The sequence below is a fragment of the Narcine bancroftii genome, chromosome 5 (assembly GCF_036971445.1).
Source record: "Narcine bancroftii isolate sNarBan1 chromosome 5, sNarBan1.hap1, whole genome shotgun sequence".
Lineage (NCBI taxonomy): Eukaryota > Metazoa > Chordata > Chondrichthyes > Torpediniformes > Narcinidae > Narcine > Narcine bancroftii.
Genome location: NC_091473.1, coordinates 117,852,709 through 117,860,362, shown reverse-complemented (window position 1 = coordinate 117,860,362; position 7,654 = coordinate 117,852,709).

Below are 7,654 nucleotides of genomic sequence, written 5' to 3'. Positions count from 1 at the left end.
CTCTGATTTCACCCTGTCAAGCCCTTTGATAATCCTAAATACCTCAATCATGTCTCCCCTCATCCTTCTAAACTCCATCGCATATAATCCAAGTCTTTCTAACCTATCCACCTATGACAATCCTGCCATCCCGGGAACTAACCTTGTAAATCTGTGCTGCACTCCCTCAGTAGCAAGTATGTCCTTTCCTTAATTATGGGGACCAGAACTGGATGTAATACTCCAGTTGAGGTCTCAACAGGGTCCTGTACAACTGCAGGAGGGCTTCTCTACTCCTATACTCCAATCCCCTCTTTATGAAAGCCAACATACCTTTTGCCTTCATCACCGCTTGCTGAACATGCATGCTAGTCTTTAATGACTGGTGGACAACTATGCCCAGATTCCTTTGCATTACCCCACTCCCCAGCTTAAAACCATTTAAATAATACTGCCTCCAAAATGGACAACCTCACATTTACTCACATTGAACTTCATCTGCCATCTTTCCGCCCACTCCCCTAAACTGTCCAAGTCCCCATGCAATTTCCTGACATCCTCCTCACTCTTTACACTACCATCCAGTTTAGTGTCATCTATGAATTTGCATATGTATTTATCCCTTCATCCAAATCATTTACACAAATGATAAACAACTGAGGGCCCAACACTGACCCCTGCAGGACCCCACTTGTCACATCCTGCCATCCAGAAAATGACCCGTTTATCCCAACCCTTTGTTTCCTATTTCTCAACCAATTTTCTATCCATGACAGCACCCTACCCCCCGATACCATGCTCCTTGATTTTGCAAACTAGTCTCCTGTGTGAGACTTTATCGAAGGCTTTCTGAAAGTTCAAGTACACCACATCCACTGGCTCTCCCGAATCCACCCTCCTTGTTACATCCTCGAAAAAATTCTAGGAGATTAGTCAAGCAAAATTTTCCTTTAAGGAACCCACTGACCTATAATTTCCCGTATTCTCTCTCCCTCCCTTCTTAAAAAGTGGTACAACATCAGCCACTCTCCAGTCTGCAGGCACTTCCCCCGAATCTAAAGAACTTTGGAAAGTGTCAACTAGTGCTTCCACAATTTCCAGAACAACCTCTCTAAGCACCCTGGAATGCAGCCCATCAGGCTCAGGGGACTTGTCAGGCCTCATTTCTAACAATTTGGTCACAACCACCTGCTTTTGAATCTGAATATCCATCAAATTCTGTTTCCTTTGGTAATTTCACCAAGTTCCTAGATACTGTTTGACCCTATCCCCATTCTGATCATAACCTATATCCTCCTTGGTGAAAACAGATGCAAAGTAATTGTTAAATTGCTCAGCTATCTCCATGTCCCCATTGATAATTTCACCTTTCTCACTGAACAAACTTCACTTGCATGAATATACAATCTTAAAGCATTTTACTTTATTTTCAGTCACATTCTTTGAAAACATTTAACTGTTGCTGCATCTCAAGGTTCCTCCCCCTCTACGGAGCCACCCAAAAGATAAACAATAACATTATAGATAATTAACCTCTTTCTCCCCCCCCACCCCAACTCCCAAGTTTAAGATAAAGCCTCTGACCAGGCGTCTCTTGCTAAGCAAGGATGAGGAGACGCTTTAAGAGAGTCATGCTAATTCTCTGGTGATGGAGCCCATGAAGAGGTCAGCAAAGATCCAGAAAAGCATGGCTTCGAAAAAGGACTGGAATCGGGGCTTTGTTGGATTACTGACATGGGAGTGGTTGAAATTGGCCGGGGTACACTTCTGGGCACCTTTGTATATGCAAAGGCCAGTACATGAAAATGCATTTCATGGTTAATTGAGACAACTATGAATATGTTGAAACTTGTAAATTTTGAGTTATTAGTAAATTAATCTAAGGTTTGCAGATAATTTCATAAAATTAGGGCAGGTCAACCATTATAATTGTCATCTTAATTTAAATAATTGTACTTTCATGTCCAATGCCATAATGTATTTTTTTAAAATCTTATTTTTGTAGGTTAGATGTTTTTTGTACTTATTTGGAAGGGGGCATAGGCAGGTGATATTATAGACTGACTAGGTTGAGGAAATAGTGCTGTGTAGCTATCAGTAGGGACAGTTTACCAGAGCAAGCTTTGGGTGAAGCTTTGTGGTCTCTGTCCTACTCAAATAAGGCAATGCTGGCTGTTTTTCTACTTATTTCCTTTGTGGTCCACTTCTCCGAATTATGATCCTGCAGTTAACCAACTCGCAATGTGGTTTTTATCTAAAACAAAGGTTGTTCACATTTTCTATCAATGTTGTACCATTTGACTTCAGGAGATCGAATCGGTTCGTTTATTCAAACCAAAGTTCTCATTAATGCAGTTTCCCCCCCCCCCCCCCCACAATCATCCAATTTCACTTCAACAATCTTAATCATTGAAGAAAGATACCAATCCTTTTTCTTAATCCTGTTCATCAATCTTTTTGGTTTAGCAGACTTCAAAAAATAATTCTGTAATTGATACTTAAAGATGATCTGGATAGGTAGAAATAAAGAATGTTTAGACACATTAAAAGCATACCATTGTTCTTGAATAGATAATTTTGCTACACTTCACTAAAAGGTTTCCAAACCTTATTTGCATTTGTGCAGTTTCAATTTGGTTAACAGCATAAGTAATTAATTTGCAACAGCAAAATAAAGTTTGAAAGCCTTGGTTTGAAACACTAAAGATCCCCATGTATGCTTTGTCTAAATGTCCCCAAAAAAAAAGTGGACATTCAAAAGCCTGTCCTTAGATTAAGGATTTGTAATCATAATCCTGTTTGCAGTTACTTGTGCACCGTACTGTTTTGATGGGGTTGGGTCAATATCTGTGCAGCCTGATAAAGTCTGTGGCCTGGAAGCCGAGGGAAAGCATGAAACAAAACTGCAGGAGAGGAAAACTACAACCACCTCACTACAGCTGAATGGACAGCTTGCTTCCATTTGCTAACAAATCCCTTAATGCATTTAAAAATCTACTTTTTAAATAAAGGGGCAGCATCGCTGAGCTGTGTTCTTTACGTTTCTATGATTTGTTTTGAAGAATTCCAGTAACTGCCTGTTGGTAAGGAAGTATTTTAAGTTTATTGCTCTACTTTGGTGGGTAAAAATAAACTGGATTTAATTAATTTGAAGATCAAATTCGCACACATTTCCCTCTGAGGTTGCCAGCCATAGTAACTTGCAAGCTTCTCGCAGTTTTGTGGGTAATGTGTGGTTTGTGGAAGTATGTTGGCTAGAGGAGATACCGAATTCCTGCAGCCTGATCGGGGTCCTGGGAAGGTCATAGCCCGGGCCACAGGACCAAGAGAGGGAAAAGGGAGTGGGCACTCAAGGAACTGCCCCAACAGAGGAGGAGAGCGAACAGCGCACAAATGGAATTGGGTTCTCTTCGCTCGGGCTGGGCCACACCAAGGCATAGTGCTGCCAACATTGGTTGTGCAGTAAGAGGGTAGGGCAAAGCTGAGCGTCCTTTGTAGGGAGCGACTACAGAGGCCAGGAGAGTTTTGATGAGATATGGTCTGCCCTAGAGGTGTGGTATCTGTCTAGCCCTTTGGCAAGGGGGAAGCAAGATGACAGAGGTGGGGAGGGGAGGCTGGAGGGTGTCCTCAATGAGGTGCCAGGTCAGGACAGCGGTGAAGGTTCTGTCAGTGGCAAGCCCTGGCCCCACCGTATGGAAAGTTAGTGCATTGGTTAGACTGCCCCAACCCCAGTCTCTACTCCCAGTAGCTGAACCCCCACCCTATCTGCCGGTGGCTGGGGAGCAGAGGGGCAGAGCTTTACCCCCCCCGGCCTCCCCCTGCTGCAGAATGCAGCTTTACATCAGGTCATTTCCCACATTGTGCACTCAGCTATGGACACTGCAATGGTGCACGTATCTGCAGAGACTAGTGGCAACATCGTTCCCGAAGAGAACACATCAAAAACAGGAGCAGGAGTCGTCCATTGGCCTGTCAAGCCTGCTCCCACATTGATCTGGCCATAATCTATCTTGCTGCATCTTAAATATATTTAATGAGGCAGCCTCTACTGCTTCCTTGGGCAGAGATTTCCACAGAAATTCAGTCATGATTTTGAAAGTATTTGGTATGTATGTGTACATTTTAATTATTAAAACTAATAACTAATTATCAGTTTTAAAACTACATGCATGATTTCTTAAATTTTGTAACAAAATATTCATGTAAGAGTGAAAATGTATATAATTTTTTTCATGTCTTACAGCTCTCAAACATCTGAAGTTTATGTGTAGCTCTTGCGTTGAGCAAGTTTGGCCACCCTGTTCCTAAGTGAACAAAGTTGATTTGTAAATAATTTGCTAGATCAGTTCAATTTGAAAGTCATCTTGCAAATGCTTAATATATTAGTAAACCATTGGCCTGTTACTTCTTTGAAGATTCATTCAACAAGAAAGCTTGTCTGTTTAAAATTGTGGCTATAAAATAGCAGATGAGGAATCGAGTGTAATATTTCTTGGCTTGGGGATACGAAACTGGATGGCAATGTTGGTTTATAAGGAAGATGCAGAGAAGCTTCTGGGGATTCAAACAAGCTAAGTCAATGCAGGAGGACATGGCAGATTGAATACTAGGGCTAACTTTGGTAGGGCAATATAATTTTTAACTATTGAAATTCAGACAGACCTGTATCCCCAGTATTTGAAACACTGCATGTTATCGTGCAGGTACAGCATGCAATTAGGAGGGCAAGCAGTATGTTGTTTTTCTTTACAAGTGGATTTGAGTACAAGAGTAGGGACTTCTGTAATAAGGATGTAGAGCCCTGATGAGACTGTATCTGGACTACTGTACACAGATCTTATTTTCCCCACTAAGAAACAATGAATCTATGATGGGAATGCAGCAAAGCTTCAACAGATTGATCCCTGAGTTAATAGATTGGATATATTCCTTCTAGTTCAGAAAAATGAATTATCTGTGAAGCATCTTTGGCTTGGCTTCGCGGACGAAGATTTATGGAGGGGGTAAAAAGTCCACGTCAGCTGCAGGCTCGTTTGTGGCTGACAAGTCCGATGCGGGACAGGCAGACACGATTGCAGCGGTTGCAGGGGAAAATTGGTGGGTTGGGGTTGGGTGTTGGGTTTTTCCTCCTTTGCCTTTTGTCAGTGAGGTAGGCTCTGCGGTCTTCTTCAAAGGAGGTTGCTGCCCGCCAAACTGTGAGGCGCCAAGATGCACGGTTTGAGGCGATATCAGCCCACTGGCGGTGGTCAATGTGGCAGGCACCATAATTGACAGGATGGATGTGGTGTTTAAAACTAGGGGGTCACAATTTCCTATTCGGAACTGAAAGAGGGAAAAAAATTCTAGAATTCTCTATGCAAGAGGAATCTTCTCATCTGTTGGGTAGTTTGATAGATTTTTGGCTTTGTATAGAATGATGGTATATTAGGTTAGTAAAAGAAAAGGTCCGTTGCAATCCGTTGGGATTGCTGATCAGGACGAAGGAAAGAATGACTTGCTCCTACTACCGTAAAAGTCCAGAAATCCGGACAACCTGAGAATGCGGTCTTCTTAACAACTGTTAGCTTTTGTGTGCATGCTTTGTATAAGCGCCACAGTTGTACTGCTTGAGAATCCAGACTGACCCAATCCCTGAGAAGTCTAGATTTTAGGACTTTCATTGTATTCGTATTATCATAGAAGAATATCATATTCATTTATTTGGTTCAAGGTCTGTTTTTGTGCCCATGTAACGCCTACGATGCGGTTGGGCTGTGAAGAGAAAGGAACACGTCAGCACCGAGCTGAGTGAACCAGTAACTGACTGTTTATTCAAACAAACCACGCTACAAAAGCAATACTGCAAAACCCTCACCCGTCGCGCTGGCTCACAGGAGTGTAACGTCAGCGAACAGTCTCAGGAGTGGCGCTCACTCCCTATAGTTTGCTCTTTATCCCTGGCGCTCCTCCTCAGTGAGGAGGCGGTGTCTGCGCAGTTGTGTGTAGGCTGCGTGCTGCGGCGATTCGGCTTTTGCTACACCACCCTGCCTCCCCCCAGAATTGCAGACAGTTCTCAGTCTTTGTTTTAGAGTCTTTAGGAGGGCAGCCACGTTGCTGCAACCGAGGAGCAGGGAAAGGTTCCATGCCATCTAAGTGGGCCTGTTTCAAACGGTCCATAGTAAAAACATGTCCTGTCTACCCCCAACGTCCAAGAGTAAAAAACCACCCCATCCCTTTTAAGCACTTTAAAAGGTCCATCATAAAGGCATTGTAAAGGGGTTCCTGGCTGGCCCCTCCTGACGAAAACAAAATCCGCGGTTTTCAAATCTTCTGGGGTGTGGCAGCGTGGCGTGCCATGTGAGGTAGTAAGAAGTGGGCGTAGGTTGGCAGTGCTGTCCCTTAAATGCTGCGGGACGTCCACGGCATTGGGTTGAGGTTCAGTGGAACTGAAATGGAGTTCACCTGGAATGCTGAGCGACATCCCGAAGGCTATCTCAGCCGACGAGGTGGGGAGGCCTTCTTTGGGTGCTATGAGGCTATTGAGTCCGTCCATCCAGTTTGGGCCCTGGAGTTGAGATTTCAGAGATGCTTTCAAGTGGCAGTGGTAGGCAGTCGTGGTGTAACTGGCTACCACAGAATTTTGATAGCATCAACCACAGGGAGGAGGTGAACTGGACTCTTCGGTCAGGGGTAATATGTGAGGGAACACCGAAACAAGCGACCCTCTGTGGCATGAATGCTCGCACGCATGTCTCTGTGTTGCAGGCTGGCATAGGGACTGCCTCTGGCCAGCGTGTGAAATGGTTGACCACCGTGAACAGATACGTCATCCCTTGGCTGATTGGCAATAGTCCTACAATGTCCACGTGGACATGGTGGAATCTGTTTTCCGTAGGTGGGAAGGGTTGTAACGGTGCCTTTTGTGTCGCTGGATTTTGGAAAGTTGGCATTGTATGCAGGTCTTGGCCCAGAGAGAGACTTCACAGTGTAGTCTGTGCCATACGAAGTGATCTGAGACTAGGCGGATCGTTGATCTGATGGAGGGGTGCAAAAGTCCATGCACTTGGTTGAACACCTGGCATATCCAAAGAGTGGGAAGGATGGGCCTCGGGTAGCCAGTGGACATGTCGCAGTGGTCCTCCTGGTTCTGGGGCAAACCTCTGTACCTGCAGTCTTGTACCTGCAGTCTTGTGATGGCCTTGCGGTAGGCTTGCGAGTCTGCATCCTTTGCTTGGTCCCTGGCAAGTCCATGTCAATACCACCCATAACCTCAGAATGTTTAGGCACAAGAGTGCATCTGCTACTACATTGGATGTCTGAAAAGAAAATTCTGAGATATAGGAAAGATGGCGTTGCTGTCTGGCCGACCATGGGTCCGAGATCTTCCCCAGCACTTGCACCAGTGGTTTGTGGTCTGTGTATGCCGTGAATACCTGGCCTTCTAGGATGTACCTAAAATAGCATATAGGCAGATACAGAGCTAGCAGCTCCTGATCAAAAGCACTGTACTTAAGTTTGGGTGGCCTCGGGTGCTTCCATTGTTGATTGACCCACTGCTGCAGTACTGCGCTGACCACTTTCTTGGAGGTGTCCATCGTCAATGACAAAGGGGATTCTTGGTCTGGGTGGACCAAGAATGTGGCTTCAGATAGTGCTGTTTTGGTTGTGTCGAAAGCTTGGAGTGCTTCAATGGATC